The sequence below is a fragment of the Narcine bancroftii genome, chromosome 6 (assembly GCF_036971445.1).
Source record: "Narcine bancroftii isolate sNarBan1 chromosome 6, sNarBan1.hap1, whole genome shotgun sequence".
NCBI lineage: Eukaryota > Metazoa > Chordata > Chondrichthyes > Torpediniformes > Narcinidae > Narcine > Narcine bancroftii.
The window spans coordinates 176994196-177020396 of NC_091474.1; the positions used below are offsets into that span (position 1 = coordinate 176994196).

At 40.1% G+C, this 26201-nt stretch overlaps 1 long non-coding RNA gene across 1 annotated transcript; it reads left to right on the forward strand.

Moving 5' to 3' along the window:
- The first annotated feature begins 214 nt into the window (after positions 1-214).
- On the forward strand, positions 215-11320 carry LOC138736787 (uncharacterized). Its single transcript, XR_011340573.1, has 2 exons — positions 215-389; positions 10703-11320. It is a non-coding gene; the product is annotated as an uncharacterized lncRNA (long non-coding RNA).
- Positions 11321-26201: the final 14881 nt, after the last annotated feature.

Here is a 26201-nt window from a genome sequence, read left to right on the forward strand (position 1 = left end):
ATTTTGAACATCTTAATGTGATGCTATGCAAAATGTTTATCAATGAATTAAAACTACAGTTTGATTTGTTGGATTAAAGAAACCTAAATTTGGAATATTGTTGCTTATGCTTTGGAAGATGATACTTTGAAATTAGGATACATTAGAATAAGGCAAGTATCGACTATATTTTGATTCAAAATAAATATTTAGTAATAAATGTTGATCAGGGTAAGAGTCCTTAAGTGAAATGGAACTGCCTGTTGTTCAGGAGTCTGATGGTTGAAGGATACCTGGAGATACAAGTCCTGTGGCACCTGTACCTTTTTCCTGAGGGTAGCAAGAAGAACAAAGCATGTCCTGTGGATCTTTGATGATCGCTGCTGCTTTTCTATCATGCCCAGAGGAAGGTCTGTGATCATGCTTGATTTGTAGAAACTTTCTTTAGGATTAGCTAACAATAAATGCTTGAAAAATATAGCCAGCTCCATCTATTTCAATTCCTCACCTAACTATTTTTTACTGATTGACAAAACTGTATATGCATTTTTAATTTAGAGCAGTGGTTCTCAACCTTACTTTTCCTCACTCACATACCACCTTAAGTAATCCCTTACTAACTACAGATGGCATCCAACCATTCAACACACAATCTCAAGCAACTGGAAAATTCATTTAATGGCTTCTACCATTTCCCATAGCGATATAGATAAATAGATATGGATACACACACACTTGCAAATTCATAATTATAAATGTAAAAGCATGCTAGATTTGTTAATGTCAACCAATCCTTGCTGAATATTTTAAATTGTTGATGGTAAATAAGAATGTCGAGTTATGCAACAGTAAGCTTCTCTCTTCAGCTCAAATTGGGATCCATTGGAGTCACAAAATTACCTAAAATACTTGTTTCACTTTTGGATTCACTGACAGCTTCACCACAAAAGTAGAATTTAATAATTAGCTGTTTAAAAAGTGCTCCAAGGCACATTTCAGAGGAGTTAATTTATTTATTAATAATGTGACCCCAAAAAATGCCTTTCTTATTTATTTCTCATTGTTACATGGAGCAAATTGTGTTATTGAAGAAATCATGCCTTTCTCTCTGGGTTTCATTCTCACATAGAACAGTAAATTCATTGATGTGTACATTGAAAATGGTGAATTTTCATGTGTTGCAACTTGAATGCTTCTGTTTTATTGAAAGTAAATTTAAAACAACTTCAGCTCGATCAGGAATAACATCAAACCAACAAAATGATTTCATTATTTTAAGTACAAATGGACTAAGCTTTGCCTTCATGGTGAATTTTATCTGTGCCCTTCTGAGAACAGAAGAACATACAAAATTGGAGCAGGAGTAGACCACTTGGTCCATCAAGCCAATTCAATAAGATCATGCCCTAGCTCCAACTATGTGCCTTTACACCCAAAAACCTTAATTTACGTATTCTGCAGAAATCTGTCCAACTGTGTCTTAAGTATATTGAGTGAGGCAGCCTCATCAGGTACCTTGGGCAGATAATTCCCTCAAATTCACTACTTTCAGGGAAAAGAAGTTCCTTCTTGTCTCCTTCTAAATTTACTCCCCTGAATCTTGAGGCTATATCCATAATTCTAGTCTCATCTATAAATGGAAACTTTTTTCCTGCCTCTAACTTAATTTTGTAATTTCATATGCTCCTCAACATGGAAATCCATAATGCAGTGCAAATCAATAGATGGAAAACTGATAGCTTCCCATCAAGTTTGGAGTCAGGCAAGTTGCCCACTCACTCCAGTCTTATTTGTGTGATGCATGGAGTTCTTTGCAGAATGCATCAAAAAGGAGAAGGACAGATAAGAAGTGACATTAATTGGCAGTGGAGCCACTCAGGTCAAAACTTTCCTCTAAATCACACATGTAAAACTCTGGCCTGCGGGATATAATTATATTTGGCTCGCAAGATCATTTCAAAAATGTATTAGAGGTGGCCCGCTGGCCGCCGTGCCAGTATAGCGCATGCACAGTAATACAACAAATCCCAGGATGCATTGGCGTCAGCCCGCTAATCGCCCCCACCTCCTCTGTTTACGTTGCAGGGTCTCACCGTGGACTCTGGTTTTGGGGCCTGGCCGGTGTCAGGGGAAGCCAAGGCCGCTTCCCAGCGCCCGGAACCGGAGGCCTCGGGCCTGACCTCGCCAGGACCGTTGCCCACTCCCCCTCCCTGCTGCAGGCCGACCCGCGACTCACGGTGACGGGGCCGCTGATCCGCCGAGATGCCGCCCTGCAGCGAGAGCCGATGCCCCCACACTGTCATTGTCCAATCCGATCGCCCGCAAACCCCGCCCTCCCGCACACAGGCCTGAGTAAGGATTATGAACTTTAATCTCAGGATAAAACGATCTTCCAATAGTTTCATGTCACAGTGATAAAAATATTCCTGGTTAAAAATGGTCCTGCACCTGGATACAAGCTCATTAGGCATAAAACTTGAAAAGTGTGTAAATCAAAGGATATCTGTACCAATGGAAAAAGGGCATGGCAAATAACCCTGCTAGAGTTCATGTCACCCATTTGATTGTTTCAGGAATCATGTTATTCTCCCACATTCTCAATAGCCCTCAGATTTTACTATTCGACAGCACACTAGCAACATTTGACAAATCCTCTATAGAGAAATATTATTTATTGAATATTTTATTTCTCATTTGTTAATGCTTCTGGAAAGAGTTTATCCAAAACTATTATTAAACATTTATTTTAATAAGAAAAAGTTTAACATTACATATGTTGAAAGAAGAGAAAACATGCAGATGTTGTTGAAAATTTTCAATAAATATTTAGTTCGGCCCTCGACTTAGTCCAAGTTTTTAATTTTGGCCCTCCGTGAATTTGTGTTTGATACCCCTTCTCTAAATGGATGACTTCACCGCTTTCTGTTCAGGCGCACAATTTGTCCATAAATTGATCTACAGCCAGTTTGAGTCTTCATTGGGGGCCAGGGTAAACCAGAAGAAGAATGAGGCAATGCTTTAGAGCAGGGGTGTCAAACTCAAATTCACGGAGGGCCAAAATTAAAAACTTGGACTAAGTCGAGGGCCGAACTACATATTTATTGAAAATTTTCAACAACATCTGCATGTTTTCTCTTCTTTCAACATATGTAATGTTAAACTTTTTCTTATTAAAATAAATGTTTAATAATAGTTTTGGATAAACTCTTTCCAGAAGCATTAACAAATGAGAAATAAAATATTCAATAAATAATATTTCTCTATAGAGGATTTGTCAAATGTTGCTAGTGTGCTGTCGAATAGTAAAATCTGAGGACTATTGAGAATGTGGGAGAATAACATGATTCCTGAAACAATCAAATGGGTGACTGATTGTGGGCATGAACTCTAGCAGGGTTATTTGTCATGCCCTTTTTCCATTGGTACAGATATCCTTTGATTTACACACTTTTCAAGTTTTATGCCTAATGAGCTTGTATCCAGGTGCAGGACCATTTTTAACCAGGAATATATTTATCACTGTGACATGAAATTATTGGAAGATCGTTTTATCCTGAGATTAAAGTTCATAATCCTTACTCAGGCCTGTGTGCGGGAGGGCGGGGTTTGCGGGCGATCGGGTTGGACAACGACAGTGCGGGGGCATCGGCTCTCGCTGCAGGGCGGCATCTTGGCGGATCAGCGGCCCCGTCACCGTGAGTTGCGGGTCGGCCTGCGGCAGGGAGGGGGAGTGGGCAACGGTCCTGGCGAGGTCAGGCCCGAGGCCACCGGTTCCGGACGCTGGGAAGCGGCCTTGGCTTCCCCTGACACCGGCCAGGCCCCAAAACCAGAGTCCACGGTGAGACCCTGCAACGTAAACAGAGGAGGTGGGGGCGATTAGCGGGCTGACGCCAATGCATTCTGGGATTTGTTGTATTACTGTGCATGCGCTATACTGGCACGGCGGCCAGCGGGCCACCTCTAATACATTTTTGAAATGATCTTGCGGGCCAAATATAATTATATCCCGCGGGCCAGAGTTTGACATGTGTGCCTTATGCCATCGGAACTCTGTAATTAGTAAGGGATTGCTTAAGGTGGGATGTAAGTGGGAAGGAAAGGGTGAGAATCACTGCTCTAGACCCAATTGTTACTGAAATTTTTTGCTTGAGAAAAATTGTCATTGGCCTATTTCCTTTCACGTTCTGAAACCGTGCACAAAACGAGTCAATGAGGGATGATTAAAGCACTGGTCTTCAAACTTTTTCTTCCCACCCACAGACCACCTTAAGCAATCCCTTACTAATCACAGAGCACCAATGGCACAGGGACACGAGTGGAAAGAAAAAGGTTGAGAACTGTTGTATTGTGGTAACTCCACATCTGATTATGTTAATTGTTAGGCAAGTGGTCAGAGAAGGACCCCACCCCACCACCCCAAGAAAGGCTTAAATTCCAGGAACAAAATAAGCTTCCGTCTCACTGCTCCCAATCTTACACACAGTCCTGATGTGGAATGTGGGTTGCAGCTCCACGTTCACCCGAGTTCAGGTGCTGTCTGTGTGGAGTTTGTATGCTCCCCCCTTGTCTTGGACCAACAGGTCGGTCGCCTGACGAAGGCACCCGAACCCCCCATTGAAACGCCGGCGTCCGGGGCGGTGGAGGAATTGGCTGAGAAGAGCGCGTTGCTCCCACCCCCCCTCCCATGGTTGGAGAGGGATTAAACTGCGATCTCACGGCGTTGGGCTCGTCTCCAACAAAAGGAGCAGGAGGCAGGGTCCGCCGCGCACGGAGCAAGGGGGAAGGCATCACCAACGAGACGTTCGGTCCGGCGTCGCCGCTGAAGCGCAGTCCAGCGAGGATGGTCCCCAACTCCAGCCATGTCTGTGTGTCCGGGAGCCAGGCGGGCTCAGTGCGGCGCTCCGATCCCCGGGATTCGGGACTCTGAGATCCCTCCACACCTCCGGTGTCTTCATTTTCACCTTCAGTGTGCATGCGCTATACTGGCGCGGCGGCCAGCGGGCCAACTCTAATATATATTTAATATGATCTTGCGGGCCAAATATAATTATATCGCGGGCCAGAGTTTAACATGTGTGATTTAGAGTAACTGGTCCAACTGATACACTATTCTCATTTGGGGATCTGGTTTGGAGTGGTTGTGTTGTGCAACAAAGTTTGATTGGAGTGGATCACAGAGGTCCACTGGAAATAGGCTCTGTGGACATGGAATTCCCTCTCAATAATGTGGAAGAACCTGGTCATCAGGTGAGAGGTGCCCTGGTGGTCACTGGAGCAATCTTCTGGAAGCATCCAAAGGGTCACCATGTGCATGCCCAAAGTGGCCCTTATCCTGATGATGTCCTTTATTTGGGGCTGTGTCGGGCTGTGTGTGGGACCAAATGTATGAGGGGACCAAGTGCTGCTATTTGCTGAGGTTCTATCTGTCCCAAGGACACAACCTACCATTCCTGCTGGTGCACAATGTCCAGGTCAGCTGGACTTTGCCACACAACCTGTCCTTCATGAAAAGATTTTTCCAAACAGATACCTTTGACCACAAGGCCATCGGTAGTGGTTAGCACAGAACGTACTGCAATAACTGACAGATAAGTACTCAATTGATACACTAGGGCTGTTCCCTGAGCAGACCATCCAGGTCATCTGGCAGAATGATGCGTGTGAAGTGTTGGGTGGTAGGCATTGAGGATTTTGCAATAGTTTGGATCAGAATGGGAGGTGGTGGTTGCAATCAGGAGTGAGGGCATATAACAAGTATGAATGAATAGGATGGCTTTAGATCAGAAGATGGGACATTTGGTTGAGGAGACATTTTTTGTGTGTGAATTGAAGATTCCACCTGCTCACAAGGTTTCTGGAACAGGGAATGTTTAAAAGCTCACCTAGGCCTCTCTGACCAATTCCGGTTGTCGGGCAGCAAGCAAATCTGGTTCTCATTCATTGAAAGAGAAATTACACTGAAGCTAATGATATAATTGGGTTGCACTGCTGGAATCCTAAGTGGTTTCCTCACCTGATTTCAGCAATGAAGAGAACCTAAAATGTATCAGCTTTGATTCCAGTTGTCTAGTGCATGGATTTGCATTTTAACAACTTTAATTGTTTTTATTCTTGTTGCTCCTGCCCCCTTTCTTTAAACTCAAGAATCCAAAGAAACATTCACCACAGCTCATTGCTCTCCATCTGACACTTATTCCTTTATGATTGAACTTCACATGGATTCCCACGTCTTTTGTTGTCAGAGACAGCATGGTTGACCATCATAACTTCCAATTTCCATTTGAGTTTATCACTTATATAATCTTTTAATAGTTGACAGAAATCATGCTAATGTTTGGTGTGCACAAGCTGCTACCCCACTCCCCCGCTATTCATTAATGGAAAATTACTACCTAAAACCCTCAAGGCATCCTTGTTAGGAGTAGTGATAATAAATTACATTTTTTTTTGTGTAAAACATGAAGCATTCCAGCCTTAGGTTGTTAGATAATGAAGTGCGTAACAAAACACAAGTGATATCAAGTCATGGATTAATCAGAGGTAGGTAACATTCCCACCAAATAACTGCTGGACATGAACCAGTTCCAAAAATAAAGTCTCTTACTGAGCTTGGCATTCAATGGCAATAGATTTTTCACAATCTTTCTTTAACACATTGAGAGTACTGTTAAACAACAATGTTGCAGTCATATGAATATGATGGCCAAAAGAACAATTTGGAAGCTACTAACCTCCTGATGACCTATCCACGTTCTGCAAGCAAGGCAGAAGTCAGGAGGACAACCTACCACTTACTCCAAGAACATTAAATAGTTTACACCATCCAGATGAAATCAAAGCATTTGGGAAACACAAAAACTGCAGATGTTGGAAGTTTGGACAAATGAAGATTTCCTGGAGGAACTCAGTGGGTTTAGCAGCACCTCTAGGTAGTTATGGTTAGTCAATGCTTTATGTTGAGACCCTCAATAAAGCATCCAACACAAAGCTGCCTGACCTGCTGCATTCTTCCAGCAGCTCACTGTATGTGGAAAACAAAACATTTATTTGGCAACCTGGCCTCTGCTTAGAATATTTATTCCCTCCATCATCGACTCACCATGGCTGGAATGTGTTTATGTAAAAGTACCTCTCAAATCCACGATGGCTTGGAGAGAGTGGAAACTCTGCCAATTAATTGTTAATCAGTGGAATGTAGATTATTCCCCACTTATGTGCTATTCACAATTGCCACTGATTCATTCCACTTTCAGTCATCCATGAAGTGATGGATGATGTTGTTAAATGCTACTTACTCAGCAATAATGTTCTCACCAGTGTCCAGTCAGGGTCTAGCCAGGACTTCACTACTCCAGAGCTTATCACTGCCTTGAACCAAAAATTGTCTGGAGATTTGAATTCCAGAGGTGAGTGTGTACCTTGCTATGAAGGCACCATTTGAAACTAGATCAAACTGAAAGGCAATGATTCTTGTTGAAATCTATCATCCACGCAACGGAACACGGCCATGGGAGTTTCTCAGGTCAATGTCTTTGTCCCAACCATCCTCAACTGATTTACAAACAATAAGAACTTGGAATCTTCAGTGATGAATAGGTAACATTCAAGTTCAATTGCAAATTTTTAGAAAATGAAGCAGTTCATGCCATTACAAAGCAATATCTGCATTATGTTGAAGTGCACACTGATCAGTGACAAGTAACATTTTTGCATCAAATGTACCAGGCAAAGAACATCTCCAACAACAGATTGGAACCACCCAACTTTAAGAGTCAAGGCCTTGTTAGGGATGGTTGAACAGAGGGTAGTGAAATTATCTTAATTTCAGTGTCACACATTCGTCTTTTCCTCTCATATTGCAAGACAAGTTATTCTGATCAGATGAAAAGATGCCGTCCCACCCACTCATAATCATTGGTTATAAGATATATCATATTTAATCTTGGAGAAAATATGTTCCATAAGTGGCTCAAATTTACATTTTCTCAATCTTTAAGGTTTTTTTAAACTTATTTTCACAACTTTTAATGGGAATCTTAATCAGGCTCTTTGTGATTATGCTGCAGAGAGAGAAAAAAAAACAAATTAGTTGTAAATTTCCTACTCACTGCTGCATGGATCTCTAGTCAATATCACCATTCCCCTGGACTGCTGAGTTGAAGTGAATTGATACCACCCCTGTGTTACAAGATCACTTGATCTCTATTGCCTAATCAGCTTCTTGCTGATCTGAGCTTTTCAACTCCAACTGCCTGAGTCACCTGACTCCAATTCCCAGGTGCAGCTTTCAGTTAAAATCTTGCTGAGCTGCAATGAGTTTCTTTTTATTTCTACTGGCAGAATTTTTCTCTATATTGTCATGTAACTTAGGAATAGTTTGTGGTTTAGATTAGTTAATTGCATTGATTTTTCCCCCCTATTCCTTTTTTTTCAATTTACCTATGAATAATATTGTTGTTTAGGAATTTTTTTTCTTTGACATATTGTGCTTGTCTGCTCTATTGGAGTTTGTATTAGTTTTATGCACTTTTATGTATGCACTTATTTTTATATAAAATTCAATAAAAATATTGAAAAATAAAGAAGGGTCAATGGCGCTATTTTCATTGTGTTCTCCTCCATTAACATCCAGGATCAGTCAAAACTCAACTCAGCCATTCACATAAATACCAGAGTTAACTGAACAGGTCAGTGATTTAATGTCCTGTCATGATTCATCTTCACCATGCCTAGTCTGTAGCAGTTCACGAGAATGTGGATGTGTGTCAACACCTACTGTGCAAGTAGGAGGAGGGTTAATAAATGACAGCATTTTCAGTGATATCTCAGCTACATAAATCATTGAGGAAAATTATATTAGCTGGAAGAATGAGTTTTAACGACTTCTGTGGGAACATTGCTGGTATTCATTCACCAATGAACAGCTATCATTTTTTTTTTGACGAGCCTTGAACCTAAACAGTATGAAAGCTTTTATTTTTTTATGTTTGTCAATGACACACGTGATTAGTGTTTGAGGTTTTGCCAGGACCTCTCTGGGTTTCCATATGGGGTTGGAAGATTAACTGGAAGAGCTTGACGTGTTCCTTTACAGATGCTGAATATCCTGTGGATTATTTAGAGCTATTTCTGTTTATTTTCAGAGAGGCCATCTTCATAGTCTTAAAATTACAGATTTCTGGTTTGATTATTGGTTTAATTAGACATTTAAGAGTTGGTAGAAAAACAGAGATTAATTAACTAATAAAATGAACATTTGTGTGATTTACAATATGTAGGGTTCATTGCAAAATCACAGTCAATATCCAGTTGCGAACTTTGCGCAGACCGTACTTCTATCTTTTAGTTTAACAGTTAAGGCATGAACTTTTGAGATTACCCCCAGAGATGCCCAGAAACTAAATACAGTTGAAATCTTCACTGCTTGCCCAAACCTCCTCCCTCACCACCATTTTTGGGGCCCAAACGCTCCTCCACTTCAGTTGTGAATCTGCATACTGGAGATGGTGCTCCTGCTGTGGCATACTCTGCATCAGAGCAATGGGACGCAGTCTGGGAGATCATTTTGTTGAGCACCTTTGCTCTGTCTGCTGCAATAGTGGGGATCACCCAGCGACCAACCATTTCAATTCCCCACATTCCAATGTGTCTGTCCATGGCCTCATGCACTGCCAAACCAAGGCTGTCTGCAAATTGGAGGAACAACACTTAATATTCCCTAAGGCGACTTTCCAACCTGATGGCATTAACATCAACTTCTTTAGCTTCTGTTAGGCCCCTCCCCGTCTGTCTGTCTGTCTGTTTGTCTCTCTCTCTCTCTTTTTCCCTATCCCCATCTCCTTTTCTCCTGCTCTCAATCCCCTACCCTCTCCATTCAGAGAACTATACCCTCCCCATCACTTCCCAACATTTTTCTCTTCTCCCTTCCAACCCATATCCATGTATGACCTCCATTTTATTCAGATGCCTACTTGCTTTTTGCTCATCCTTTGATGATGGGCCGAGGCCTGAAACATTGGTTACATATCTTTACTGCATAATAAATGTGTGACTTGCTAATCTTCTCAAGCACTTATGTGTATTGAACTGCAATCACAGTGTCTGCAGTCTTGCTTGTTTAATTGCTTGTCTATTTATTGTTTTGTCATGGTTAGGTTCTCAGTGAACTGAATATGTGTTACAAAATGATGTGCTTCTTGGAAATTGAGCATTCTATCTTGCTCCAAGAATTGAGAATAATAATGCTTCAGCCAAAACCTGAACATGCATTGGCCACAGTGAAATGGGGCACATTTATGCAAACATTGCAAAATGTTTCCTGAATGCTGGAAGATGAAACTTCAGTTATTTTATTTTCAAATGAAATAAAATCCAGATACAATGAAGGAGATGCAGAGTAAAAGTTCAATCTATATTTTTAAGAGATATAATAAATAACAATGTTTTTGGTATGTGAACAGTTAACATGAAACTTAATATATTTACCATCACTGAAGAATGAGTATTTATATTTGTTGTCAAAAAATTCCATAAAACCCAATAATTTGTCCAAAAATATTACTGTTGTCAAATTTAAAGCTATCACAAAATGATTGAAATTTGTGATGAGAAGTAGATAAAGACTGAAATGAGGTTGGAAGATTAACTGGAACAGATTGACCTGTTCCTTCACAGATGAGGAATGTTCTGTGGATTGTTTGGAACTCTTTCTGTTTATTTTCAGATAAAATGCTGAGCCAGATTATACTCCTCCAGACCCTCTCTGAACCAAGTGGCAGCACATCATCTACCTGAGGCTACACTTGGCTGAGACAAATGAAGAGGGCCTACCCTGATAGTCTTCTGCACACTTGTGTCCATCAGCATGTGCAGATGTCAAGAAGGCCTCAACTAGTGCAATACAGAGATCTGGGCCCTGAAATATTCCTGATAGCAAAGCTGGGGAAATTCTGGTAGCTGGAAAGTTGTCACTGATCTTCCATAATGTTTAAAGTTACCTAAAAGCACAAAATAACAAATTAAAACAAATTGTCTGAGGGTAAGCAACTTCTTTTTCATCCTGAATATTTTCCCTTTGTCTCTAGACAAATCAGTGGAATTTTAAGTCCTATGACAGGTTTGACTTGTGCAATGCTGTGGAATCCCAGCAAGACTAACACCTCTATGGGTCTTTGGAACTTCAGTTTCAATGAACGCCAGTGGTTCAAATCAGAATCAATGGCAAAAATCAGTATGATCTTGTCAGTTTTGGGAACCAATATCTCTTCATTTACTTGATGTAAGGTTCTTCTTCCACTTGCTAACTACTGGAAATAAATGAAGCTAAACATTCTGATATAAACCAATTCTTGCTATATTTATTTTTCCTTGCAGTGATAAGTACTAACAGGGCATAATTATGATTACATCTATGACATGGAATATAATTTTACCATTTTCTAAAAGATTTAATTTCAGTGAAACTGAAAACTTGTCAAGAATTGTTTTGCAACCTAATCCTTCTTGTTGGTGGAAATTTAGCCAATTTACTTGCTTCTGGTGTTCAATGGTGCAATAGTAAAGAAAACAGTAAAGATTAATCACATTGTAGCTGGAATTCATTTTCCCCACAGAACGGAAATGCCTACATTCTTTAAAAATAACAAATCCTGAACAAATCTACAGCATCTGTAAATTGAAAAAAAAATTGTCATTATGGGAACAGGTTTCCAGCAAAGAAAATTTTAATGCCCTGAAGTCATCATCTTCAGCTCCAGTATCCAGCTTTGCTCTGAGCTACCAAAATCAAGCCATTCTTAGAACACAGCTAAGGCTGAGCTGTACCATTCACCTTGGTGTCGCATTTAAACCTCAGATAACCTTCCAGGCGATGGTCAGTCTAGAATATTGTCTATTTTCACTTCAGCAACATCACCCAGACTCAGCTCATCTACTGCAATCCCTATTCATCCCTATTCTTCCACTTATGCCTTTCATCTTTTTCTCTCTTAATATGAACTCATTCTAAGTTCCATAACTTATTTTCTAATGTTCACCAAAGTGAACATTAGCACTTGGCCAATAACTGTCATCTCTTCCAGTCATTGTTAATGGGTTTATTGTCATATACATTGTGCAATGTACATATGCACTGAAAATCTTACTTGCTGCAGTAGAACAGATACTTTGTTAAAAAAAATCCACAATAATAAGACCATAAGATAAAAGAAGGCCATTCAGTCCAAGTCCAAACCAGTATTCCCATCATGAGCTGATCCATTGTCCCCTTAGCTCTACTCCCCTGCCTTCTCCCCATAACCTTTGATATCCTGACTATTCAGAAACAAATCAATTTCTATCTTAAATACACCCAACCACTTGGCATTCACTGCCACCTATGGTCGCAAATTCCAGAGCTTTACCATTCTTTGGCTAAAGAAATTCCTCCTCATCTCTATTTTAAATGGTTGTACTTCAGTCCTGAAGTGGGTCTCTCTTGTACTGGACTCCCCTACCTTGGGAAACAACTTTGCCACATCTACTCTGTCTAGGCCTTTCAACATTCAAAATGCTTCTATGAGGTTTCTCCCTCAAGTACAGGAGCCATCAAAAATTCCTTATATGCTAATTCCTTCATTCCAGGAATCATTCTTGTGAATCTTCTCTGAAATCTCTCCAATGCCAAAACATTTTTTTCTTAAATAAGAAGTCCAAAACTGTACCCCATACTCCAAGCGAGGCCTCACCATTGCCTTATAAAGCAACATCACATCCCTGCTGTTATATCCTATTCCTCTAGATATGAATGCCAACATTGCTTTTGCCTTCTTCACCACTGACTCAACATTCAGGGAAACCTGCACGAAGGCTCCCTGAATCCTGCACGAGGACTCCCCAGTCCCTTTCCACCTCCAGACAACAATTAGTGATGATTGGTAAGAACATCTCCTCCACAATCTCCATCAGTGCTGGACCACAACAAGGCTGCGATCTTGTGGATCAGTATAACAACACCATCTACACATTTACTGACGATACCACAGTAATGAGTTATATAAAAGTGAGCAATGAGTCATCATCGAGGAGGGCAATTGAAAATCTGGCTCAATATTGAACTAACATCAACCTTCCACTCAAGGTCACAAAAATCAAGGAGCTAATTGTGACCTTCAGAAGGGAAAATCTGGAGTCTACTCTAGGATTCAGACTGATCAGAGGTGGAGAGGGTGAGCAAATTTAAATTGATGCTAGTTACTATTTTGGAGGACCTTTCCTGGACTCGACACATGAACAAAGCACGTCAATGCTTTTATTTTCTCAGGAGCTTACGGAGATTTAGTATTACAGAGGTAATGCTACAGATGTGTACTGGAACATGTGCCTGGTAAGGGAGCATCAATGCCACTGAATGGAAAGCCTGGCCAGTTGTTATGGATACAGCCCATTACATCACAGGAAAAGCTCTCCCCACCATAGAGAAACTCTACATTGAAAGTTGCTGTCCAATCATCAAGGATCTACACCACTCAGGAAATGCTCCGTTCTTGCTGCTACCATCAGTAAAGAAGTTAGGTGTCACAAGACTCATTCCATGATGTTCAGGAGCAATTACTATGGTTCCACCATCAGACTCCAAAACAACAGACTTAATCAGAGATTCATTTAAGATCTTTTACTTTGCACATTATTTAGTATTGAATATTATTTTTTGTATTGCACAGTCAGATTGTTTGTGCTTCTTTTTTTGTCTACATTTCTCTCTTTTGTATCCATATCTTTTCTTGAGTACAGTATTGATACTACCAATAAATAGAAATTCTACCTGGCCCACAGGGAGAAAAAAAAAGAATCTCAGGATTGTATGTGATGTCATGTATGTACTCTGACAATAAATCTGAGCTCTAAACTTTGAATTTTGAATTAAATTAATAATATGCCCTTTCATTCCTTCCACCAAAGTGCATGACCATACCCTTTCTAATATTATCTTTCATTTGCCAGTTCTTTTCCCTTTCTCTTTTTTCTCTACAGACCTATCTGCCCCTCCACCTATCTTTGTATTATCTGCAAACTTAGCCACAAAGTCAGTTATTCCACAATCCAAATCATGAATATACAATATAAAAAGAAATGGCCCCAACCAGAAATAGATCACAGTAGCCAACCAGAAATAGATCCCTTTATTCATACTCTGTTTCCTCTGCCAATGCTCCACCCATGCTAGTAACATTTCTGTAATTCCATGGCTCCACTTTGTTAAGCAGCCCCATGTGCAGCACCTTGTGAAAGGCCTTTTGAAATTCATGTATACAACACCACCTGCATGTCCTTTGTCTAGCTTGCTTATGGTTTCCTCAAAAAAATGAAGTAGGTTTGTCAGGCAAGATTTTTGCTTTAGGAAACCATGCTGACTTTGGCCTATCTTGCCATGCACCTCCAGATACTCTGTAACCTCATCCTTGATGATCGACTCCAACAACTTTTGAAAAGGCCTATAATTTCCTTTGTGCTTCCTTTTAAAATAGGGGAGTGACAGAATCTATTGATTCTTGGAAGATCATTACTAAGCTACTTCTTTCAGGACCTGAGAGAGCATTTCATATGACCGGGAGACTTATTCAACTTCCTAAGGACCTTTCTTTCCTGACACCCTTGAAAGTCAGGTATACAGCTGATGTCTTCCACAGTTAAGACAGACACAAAATATTAATTCGGTTCCTCTGCCATCTCCTTGTCTTCCATTAAAATTTCTCCAATAGCATTTTCTATCTGTCTTATATCTACTCTTGTCTCTTTTTAAAAATTCTTACATGCACTTAAAAAAGATTTTCATATCCTTGCTGAGATTATTTGCTCGCTTCCTTTCATAGTTCATCCTTTCCTTCCTAATGACCTACTTAGTTGCCTTCTGTAAGCTTTTAAAAGCTTCCCATTCCTTTATATTCCCACTATTTTTTGCTTCCTTGCATGTCCTAATTGAATTTAAAAAGTGACAATGAGCATAGAAAATATAGAATGACAATAAATATTGTTCTGCACTTTGCCACAATTTCCATTGTTTTCGCCACTCATAGATTCAACTTATGACTTATGGCCCTGTGACTAAACATCCTTGATTCTCCTCTTTTCTCCATAACTTTGATTCTTTGGTACAGTTTTGGTTTCATCTCTGAATAATTCTTTACTTGATAAAATGTCACGTCTTGTTTAATCTCACTCCAAGTTAATGCAAGTCATGTTGTGGATGCTGGACAGAACTCTCCAGATTCCAAAAATGGCTGAGCGAACCAATCTGAAATGGTGATGAGAACAGCCTCCCAATTCCTGAAAATTCTCCCCCTAACTTATGCCCTCAAAGATCTTTATCATAGCTGGAATCTACAGAAGCATTTTCCCTCTGCCTCCTCTTTCTGCTTTTTAGCCAGGTACTGTATCAGACTTCAGAAGGCCAGTGCAAGAGTTGTTCAGGATTAAATATGGCACACAGGCCATTATTTGGATACCCCTGCTCTAAAGCAAGTGATTGCGAATGCACAAGGCACTCTAGTTCCCTCCAGACACTCTGTCAAGTTTGAATTAAAAAGAGAACATGCTGAAAGCACTGAGCAGGTCATGCAGCATCCGTCGAATGGTTTATATCTGAAATTGTTCATTAGAACTCAATGAAATTGCCTCTATTTTGAAGAAGTGCAGGGCTCTGTCCCCAGTATGTTGTCCTCTATTTACTCCTTGCTCGACATTATTGGAGGCTATCACTTCACAGAGTATGGATACATATTTTGTGCAAGATCCTTGCAAAGCTTCTTGCATTGCAATGTGGGGCAATGAAATCTTTTCAGTTGAGGGAAGGTGCCAAGAGTAAAAAAGGGCTTGTAGATATCCACTGTCCTTTCTGTGCATGCTATAAATAAATGGAAAGATGTGAATGTGATGAAGAGAGAAGTTATTGGGAAGAGGTAAGTGAGGTGGACACAGCCTATTGTAAATTTGGCCTCAATATTTACCGATGAAGACATCAGAGCTTAAATTGTAACTGCATTCAGAAAGAGAAAAAGTGACTACATTACAAATAAAAATGCACATTATGTTTAACGAATTTTAATTATTTAGAGAATTTTCTGGTCAAAATTTGCTAATATGTACTAGGATTTAAACAAATGGCATTTAATGCAGGATTATAACACATACAATGGATCCTGGAGTGAAGTACTGGAAGTCAACACGTCTACTCTGATAATTATCCAACCCACATTATTTCCTCTGCAGTCGATTTTTAAAAGTTTTATCAAGACATTTGTTCATCTCTTGGAGATTATGTTTGAAACACACAGATAAAATCTTCCCATTACGTTTGTGTAAACAATGATAGAAATGTTCCATGAAGATTATAGTTTCATGAAAAAAAAACCTTAAACAGATAATGCACCTCTCACAAATCAGCAGGGGTTGAAAGCTTTAAAGATAAGATATTTCAATGATGTACTTACAATGGGGATGAGTTAAAATATCTTAGATCACAGGACCATCCCATATCATTTAACCTACTGGACCAGTGAGGAATTTTGAAATGGGAATAAAACCAGCTTTAGAAGAAGACCCAAGAGGATTTCAGATTATCTAGCGATATTATGGCTTGGTTTATATGTTTAACATGCAGTTAGATTTTTGGAACAAAGTGATGTCCTGTCTTTGCAAATTACTCTCAGTCATTGAATTCTGTCTCAAGGGATAGAAGGAATCCTTTAACTGCTTAGATTGGGTCTCCTAGCCCCTATGATTCAAATTTCTCATTGGGCAAAATCATTCCAGTTTTGATAAATGGTCAACTTCATGTAAATATAATTTGGTCTTTCTTTCTATACTGACCAGCCAAGTATTTCTGCATTCTCTTTTATTTAAAATTTGCATGAACAATAGAGCTTTGTTCCTCACGCGTTAAGTATCTTATTTTAACTCTTCAGTTTTCTTTCATCAATTTCTTCAAAGAGATTGGCTGTAGCTAACAAGCCTTCAGCATCCTTCCTCAGCCAACACCACAGCTCTTGTGTCATTCAGTCTTATTTGGTCTCCTTTATTTTCTCCACTTCTCTTTTTGTACTGCAACATAGTTCTGATAAATGTATTCCATGTATCATATCAACTCAGTTTTTTCTCCACAGATATTATCAGGTTTGTTGAGTATTTCCAACATTTTCCGTTTTTGTTGCACTAAATTCAGTGCAGTTAAAAGAGCAGAATAGTTATCAAGATTACCTCATTCTTTTTTTCTTCATTTTCTCATGAGGAAACATATGGAGATCATCTGCATCAAAAAATTGTGAGGAAAATTTTCATTTGGATCATTTTCATATAATGCTAAGAAATCTTCATTTCACTTTATAGATTTTAAATTGCCTTGAACTGGACACTTGATTGACATTGTTTTGGAGGAGTCAGATGGTGGAAGGGTAGCAGCCGTTCCTGAACCTGGTGGTTCGAGACTTGTGGGCACCTATACTCTTTCCTGATGGTAGCAGTGAGAACAGAGTGTGTGCTGGGTGGTGTGGATCCTTGGTGATTGCTGCTGCTCTCTGATGGTAGCATTCCTGTAGATGTTCTCGATGGCGGGGAGGGCTTTGCCTGTGATGTTCTGGGCTATATGCTCAGGGGGATTGGTGTCCCCAAACCAGACCATGATGCAGCCAGTCAGCACACTTTCCACCACACATCTATAGAAATTACCCAGGTTTCCAATATCCTACCAAACCTCCGCAAACTCCTGAGGAAGTAAATTGCTGACAATGCCATTGGTGTGTTATCTCCAGGAATGATCCTCTGAGGTAGTGACTCCCAAAAACTTAAATTTGCTCACCCCTCTCCACCTTTGATCCCTCAATGATCACTGGATTTTACACATCTGATTTCCCCTTTCTGAAGTCAACAATCAGCTCCTTGGTTTTGATGACATTTATGATTTTTACACATAAATAACAACAAAATCCTGTAAAAAATAATTTGCATACTTACCTCCAGAGTGATCATTTACACAGGAAGCAAGTTTATACTGACATCCTCTGTTGCGGAGATTGTTGGAAGGTAAACATTGACGCGGACATGCAATGCATGTCCCACACACCGCGTCACTACATCAAAGGCATAATTGGTGTCACTATCCTGTGTCCAAAAAATCCTCGGGAAAGAAGAGGAAAAATCTCTTGATACTCAGACCATTTTAAAGGTGGTCACGGATGTTGAAAGCAGACCAATATTTTGACATCGTGGTTGTTTGCTTAATGTAAGTTGAATACCTCCTTGGTTTGCTGCAGATTTAATAATCCTGTGTTGCCATCGCGAGCTGAACACATCCTCGGGCGTCACCAGGAGTGACGTATTCATTAGCCCAGTTTCTTATTGAGTACCTGTGGTCAATTTAGACTGCAGGCAGTCCATAAAAATGTTTATGGGTTCAGTAGGAAAAATGATGGGATGGAATGTAGCAGATCAATTGCATCACAACATTTTTACACTGCCAGTGGAGTGGGAAATTTGTGCAAATTTTCAGCATATCAATGGCTGTGTAAAACTCATAATTGAGTGCAATCTCATATAAACATTTATAGACTCATACAAGCCATTTTTAGTGAATGAATCGCCATCTGAATCTCTAGACTCAGCCACTGTTTGGCTTATTAGTAATATCCTTCTAATAGGATTAACATTAAGAACTAAAGAATTAGGCCTCAAACTGGATGAAGCACAAAAATAGATGTATTATGATAGCTTTAGCTGTAGCAAAAATATGTATAATGTCAACCTGGAAATCAGAAGAGAGCCTGAGAGTACAGCAATGGTACATAGAAATTAATAAATGTATTCGATTGGAAAAAAAAACCATATAATTTAAAAAATAAAGTCACACTATTCGAACAAATTTGGGAACTGTACATGGAACACAACAGAGAGGGCCTACCGTGGACCTCCACCCCCCCTAAAATGATAGAATGAGAAGAAGATTAAATGAACTGATCCAGTGTGTAAAAGTAGATTGTACAATTTTCTTGTTTATTTTCATTGTGTGATCACATTGTTTAATGGGTTTATTGTATTGTATATGTTGAACATTTAATGGGTTTGCAGGGGGGTGTGAAGGAGGGAGGGAAGGGACGGGGGAAAAAGGGGAGAAAATGACTGTGTATATTCAAGAGGGAAATGTTTGTGTGTATTTTGGTTAATATGGTTCATAGTGTGAAAAAAAAATAGGATTAACATTTAAATTCAGAAAGAAAATGAGAAATGCTGCAAGAGCTCAGCAAGCAGTATCTGTGGAAAGAAGTACTAATTAATGATGGTTTTTACCCAGCTGCTGCGATAATTTCCCATCAACAATTTCACACTTATCTTCTGGAGAGGCTGCTCACACAGGAAGGATGTTTATCCTAAATACCAGAGTTGTGTTGATTTTGTTGGCTGGACCTGGACGTGACGTAGATCCTGCATGCAATGTACAGCTTCACTGCATTGACATAATCCTATTCATTTAGTCCATTGTTGCAGATTGTCTGCATGTAGAATGCAGGTAGTCCACAAAGTTGTCTAAGGCTGCCACGGGTAGAATTTCGGAATGGGAATAAGTCGCTCATTTCCATTCTGAACTTTTTGCACATCCTACGTTGTTGGAAATTTGCAAAAAATTCCCGTTACTCAGCGGCTGTAAAAGCTATAAATGTTTCAGGTTGAAGATTTTTACCAGAAAAAAAAAATCTATTTTTGTTTCAGATGTCACCATCTATAGTTTTATTTGTTTTTCATGCTTAAATTCATTTGCTTCAGACATTTGGTGTCATCACAGGCCTCAAGCTACAACACACAGCTGACACATATAGTCAGCTGGCAACATAGAGCAAACATACAGTCAGAGAGACACTTGCCTTTTGCAGGAAAAATAATGTACAGGGTTGATGGCACAAGCAACAACATGATTAGTGTACTGGCTATAAGGAAGGACACAGGAATAATCAGTCGACTTTTCTGTGTAATGTAAAATGTAATTGATAAATTTGGCTGATAATGTCCACTGTGCAGATGGTAAGCAACAAGGAAGATAAGTAATCCAGAGCTAATAAACACATAAAGGTATACTCACTGAATTCATAAATTAGCTATTTAAAGAGAAGCACCCAGTTTATCAATGCACAAAAATATTGGATAAACTCAACAGGTCACATATCGCACAGTTTACCACTTCCTTTCTACTCTTCCCTTCTTGTGTATTTGCTCCTTCAATCTTCCCCTGTAGCAGGTGATAGGGCTGTCCTCTCATTAAGCAAGTTCTGCAACATGCAGCACACCACCAGAAGCTGAGTCCTTGAGGGATTCTCTAGTGTGCTCCAGGCAAGGCAATCATTTATTTTTTTTTTACACAGCCGCTGCGTTCCTGGAACTTTTTGCCATTTTCCCAGAACGTATGCTGTGTAAAAATGTCAGAACGGGAATGAGGGTACAATTTCTGTTCCAATATTTTACCTTCTAGACCCCTAGTAAGTTTCCTGGAATGCCTTCAGTCTAAAGTTAACTGCAGGTATTCTGTGAACAACGGGCTAATGAATAGCATGGTCTTGATGAGCTGCATTGCAAGTCCTACCTCTTTAATTAACGCACTTCAGGTACGCTGTCTAAACTCACATAAGGAAACAAGAACTTTTGAGTTTTGGCTGTTTGTGTATGAAGGACCAATGTCGAGACATCAGACATTCTTCAGAATGGTAACATCATGGAAAATCTATCTAAAAAAACATAACTGCCTCGGCATGCTAGTAACCCATCGTATTGCATACATTGTGAATGCATCACTCTTAGCCAATGGGAGAGTGAATGGTAGGTTAATCTTTATTATAGATGAATTTGATTACAGGAGTAAACACATCTTGTTGCAGCTACCTGGGGCCTTGTTGAGACTAGATTTGGACAATAGTGTCTAAGTTTGGTCACATTTACAAAACAATGTACTTAACATAGAAAAGGTTTGGATTGCTCCTTCTCTTTCTGAACACTTTGACTAATACCTCAGAAAGAGTGCTTTTTACTTCTAAGACAAAAAAAATAACACGTTGGATTCTGGTGCAAGTACAGCTTTATTCACATACACAGTCAATCATGCAATACTTAACATAAGCTTTAACTATCTGTCCGAGTCCCAGTGACTTTCCATCATCCTTCAGGTTGATCATGACATCTCACTGGATTCCCAGTGTCCAGGGTTTTCTGCTCTTTACTAAGGTTGGTCTCCTGCCGCAGGAAGGATTGATGCTATCTTTACTCCCTTGGTTGGAGTAGACTGGTTCTGGTCTTTCCTGTCTTCATTGCTGACCTCCAGGGTGGAGCTATTGCTGGCTCTGATCTTCACTGCTGACCACGAAAGCAAAGTTATTACTTCCGCTGATCTTCACCGCTCACCTCCAAGAAGGTTATTATTCCCTAGCTTACTTATGGGGTTTAGTTATACTCCTGCTATGCCCTTCTAGAATCTTCTCTTGCCTTGACCAATCAGAGGCAAAGTGGGAGGGTCACTGCTGTCTATTTTCAAAGGAGAATGAGTTGAGAGAAGAACTTGAATTCCAAGCAACCCATGGCTCCATTCTGTTAGCTTTGTATTGTTTGCAACTCCATGGACCCACACTTGTTTAACGTGTTCAATATCTCTTAAATGGTGGTTATTTTCTGAGAGGCTGGTGTTGAATCAGAGGTGAATAGGTTGAGCAAGTATAAATTCCTGGAAGTCACTATCTCAAAGGACCCAACACACAAATGTCATTGTGCCGAAAGAACATCAGCACATCTGTTACCTCTGGAGTTTGCAGAGGTTTGGTATGACATCAAAAGTCTTGGCAAACTTTTACTGACGTGTAGTGGAAAGTGTGCTGGTTGGCTGCATCATGGCCTGGTATATGGGAGCACCAATCCTCTGAGTGGAAAGCCTTGCAAAAAGTAGTGGACATAGCCCAGAACATCACAGGAAAAACTCTTCCCACCATCAAGAAAATCTATATGGAACACTGCATCAGAGAGCAGCAACAATCATCAAGGATCCACACCACCAAAAAAATGCTCTGCTCTTGCTGCTGCCATCAGGAAAGAGGTATGAATGTCACAAGACTCATACCACCAGGTTCAGGAACAGTAGCTACCCTACACCATCAGAGTCCTCAACAACAAACTCAATCAGAGATTCATTTAAGGGCTCTTACTTTGAACATTATTTCCCTCTTTTGTATTGGTATCTTTTTGTGAGTACAGTTTTTTGTGCACTAAGTAGAAATTTTGCCTGGCCTGCAGGACCTTAGGGTCATGTATGATGCCATGTATCATGTCACACACATTAAATTGGAACTTTGAATAATAGCACCTCTTTTAGCAATAGTTTTGTCAGCTTGAGCCTACGTCTGGCCCAGCTGGTTTGTGGTTAGAAATTCGAACAGTGGAATCAGTTTAGTCATTTATCCATGTTTCTCAGTTTCCTATTTTTCTTAGTGAATATTGGCTAGATTTGCACCAATGATGGCAGGTGATCGGGTCCAAAATATTCTGAGAGGAGAGGGAGAGCAGCCTGATGTCTTGGTTCATGTGGGTACAAATGACATTGAAAAGAAAAGGGAGGAGGTAATAAAAAGGGATTACGATGAGCTGGGACAAAAGCTGAAAGACAGGAACGCTAGGGTGGTGATCTCGGAATTACTACCTGTTCCAAATGCAAGTGATGAAAAGAATGTAAGGATAAGGAAAATGAACATGTGGCTGAGGTGCTGGTGTACAAGGCAAGGATTTGGCTTCTTGGATCATTGGGATCTCTTTTGGGGAAGGCAAGAGGGACGGGTTGCACCTAAATCCACAAGGTGTCAACATTTTGGCAAGTATGTTTGGTACAGCAGTGGGGCAAGGTTTAAACTAATTTGGCAGGGGTATGGGAACCAGAGTGATAGGAAAAAGGGTAGGGAAGATAAAGTAAAGGCCAGGAAAAGTAAAATAGGAAAAGTAATGTTGGGAGGAGAAAGTAAAAAATCAGATAGAGCAGTGAGTTTTCGGGTCAATGATAGTGTTAAGAAAATTACAAAGAAAAATAGTGGGCAGAAAAATCAAAAGAAAAGTTACAGAAGTCATTAGATATTAAAAGGACAAAGAGCATAAGGGCACTTTATCTGAAAGCCCGCAGTATTAGAAATAAGGTTAGTGAACTTGAGGCGCAAATCGATACCAATGCCTATGATTTGGTAGCCATCACGGAAACATGGCTACAAGGTGACCCTAAATGGGAATTAAACTTTCAAGGGTATCAGGTGGTGCAAAGAGATCGGATGGTGAGGGAGATGGAGTTGCACTCTTAATCAAAGATGAGCTCCAGGCAGTAGTGAGGAATGATATAAGATCTAAAGAGCATAATGTTGAGTCCATTTGGGTAGAGATAAAGAATAACAAAGGGAAAAAATTATTGGTGGGTGTTATCTATCACCCACCATATAACAATAGTTTAGTGGCACAGGAAATAAATAGAGAGATAAGTGAGGCATGTAATAATGATACGGCAATCGTCATGGGGGAATTTAACTTCCACATAGATTGGGAAAATCAAGTTGGTCGTGGGATTCTGGAAGAGGACTTCATAGAATGCATCCACGATAGCTGTCTTGAGCAGCATGTTAAGGAACCCACAAGAGAAAATGCTCTCCTGGATCTAGTGTTGTGCAATGAGATAGGTAGAGTAAATGATGTAATAGTCAGAGACCATCTGGGAAATAGCGATCATAGTATGATTGAATTTCTCATTCAGATGGAAGGGGAAATAGTTAGATCTAAAACTAATATATTATGCTTAAACAGGGGTGACTACCATAGGATGAGGGAGGAATTGGGCAGAGTGGACTGGGAGCACAGGCTAATTGATGAAACAGTTGAGGAACAGTGGAAGATTTTCAAAGAAATATTTTGTAATGCTCAACAAAAATATATTCCGGTCAGGAAAAAGGGTAGCAAGGGAGGGAAAAATCAACCGTGGTTAACAAAGGAAATAAAGGAGAGTATAAAATTGAAGGCGCAGGTGTACAAAGCTGCAAAGAGCAGTGGGAAACTGGAAGACTGGTAAAACTTTAAGAGACAACAAGGGGTTACAAAGCGGGTAATAAGAAATGGGAAAAAGGATTATGAAAGTAAATTGGCACAAAATATAAAAACAGAAAGCAAAAAAAAATTATAAATATATAAAACAGAAGAGGGTGGCCACAGTTAACATAGGAACTTGGAGGATGAGAAAGGAAAACTGGTAGCAAAAAATGAGGAAATGGCCGAAGTATTAAACAAATATTTTGTGTCAGTCTTCACGGTGGAAGACATGTCCAGCATGCCCAAGTGCGGAGTTAAGGATGTGAATGTTGGGGAGGGCCTTGATAAAATAGTTGTTACAAAGGAAGTAGTGATGGAGAAACTAATGGGACTAAAGCCAGACAAATCACCTGGTCCTGATGATATGCATCCAAGGGTTCTGAAGGAAATGGCAGAAGTTATAGTTGATGCATTGGTGGTCATATACCAAAATTCCTTGGATTCTGGGCAGGTCCCAGCAGACTGGAAGACAGCAAATGTCATGCCATTTTTTAAGAAGGGATGTAGGCAGAAGACTGGAAATTATCGGCCAATTAGCTTGACGTCTGTGGTTGGAAAAATGCTTGCAGCCATCATTAAAGATGAAATAGTGAAACTTTTGGAACGTAAGGGTTCAATCAGGCAGACGCAGCATGGTTTTAGAAAGGGAAGATCTTGTTTGACAAACTTGTTAGGATTCTTTGAGGCTATAATGGGTGCGGTGGATAGAGGGGAACAGGTTGATGTTGTATATTTGGATATACAACAGCGTTTGTTAAGGTGCCACACAAGAGACTTATCAGTAAGTTACTGGAAAGTGGAGTCCGGGAAATATATTGGCCTGGATTGAAAATTGGTTGTCTGACAGGAGGCAGAGAGTCAGGATAAATGGGAGTTTTTCAGGTTGGCAGAGAGTGGTAAGTGGGGTGCTGCAGGGGTCATTGTTAGGCCCACAACTGTTCATCATTTACATTGATGACTTGGAGGAGGGGACAAAATGTGGTGTAGCCAAGTTTGCGGATGACACCAAATTGAGTGGAAGAGCAAATTGTAATGAGGATGTGGAGAGTCTGCAGAGGGATATAGTTAAGCTGGATGAATGGGCAAAGGTCTGGCAGATGGAGTACAATGTTAGTAAGTGTGAGGTTATCCACTTTGGCAAGAAAAATAAAAGAGCTGAATATTATTTAAAGGGTGAAAAATTACAGCATGCTGTTGTGCAGAGGGACTTGGGAGTGCTTGTGCATGAATCGCAAAAAGTTAGGTTGCAGGTGGAGCAGGTTATTAAGAAGGCAAATGGAATGTTGGCCTTCATCACTAGAGGAATTGAATTCAGGAGTAGGGAGGTAATGTTGCAACTGTATAAGGTACTGGTGAGACCGCACCTGGAGTACTGTGTCCAGTTCTGGTCTCCATATTTGAGGAAGGATATACTGGCTTTGGAGTCGGTCCAGAGGAGGTTTACTAGGTTGATCCCTGGGATGAAGGGGTTGACTTATGATGAAAGATTAAATCAACTAGGATTATATTCGCTGGAGTTCAGAAGAATGAGAGGAGATCTTATACAAACATATAGGATTATGAAGGGTATGGATACGATAGATGTAGGAAGGTTTTTTTGAGCTGGCCGGGGAAACTAAAACGAGAGGACACAGTCTCAAGATTCGGGGGAGTAGATTTAGGACAGAGATGAGGAAAAATAGTTTTTCCCAGAGAGTAGTGAATGTTTGGAATTATCTAACCAGGGAAGTGGTTGAGGCTGCCTCATTAAACATATTTAAAATTCGGTTAGATAAATTTTTACATGATAGAGGAATTAGGGGATATGGGGAGAAGGCAGGTAGATGGAGTTAGGTCATAAATTAGATCAGCCATGATTGTATTGAATGGCGGAGCAGGCTCGATGGGCCATTTTTGGCCTACTCCTGTTCCTACTTCCTATGTTCCTATGTTCTTATGATGGCCGGTTTTCTGAATGAGAAGAGTCTGAGTGCATTGGGATTGTATGCTGTAGAGTCTAAAAAGTAAAAGGAAATCTCATCAAAACCTACAGGCTAGAGGCAGAGGAGAATGTTTTCCTTGCCTGAAGAGAATAGAAGCAAGAGTCAGTGCAAAGCTGCTTAGACTGGGATGAA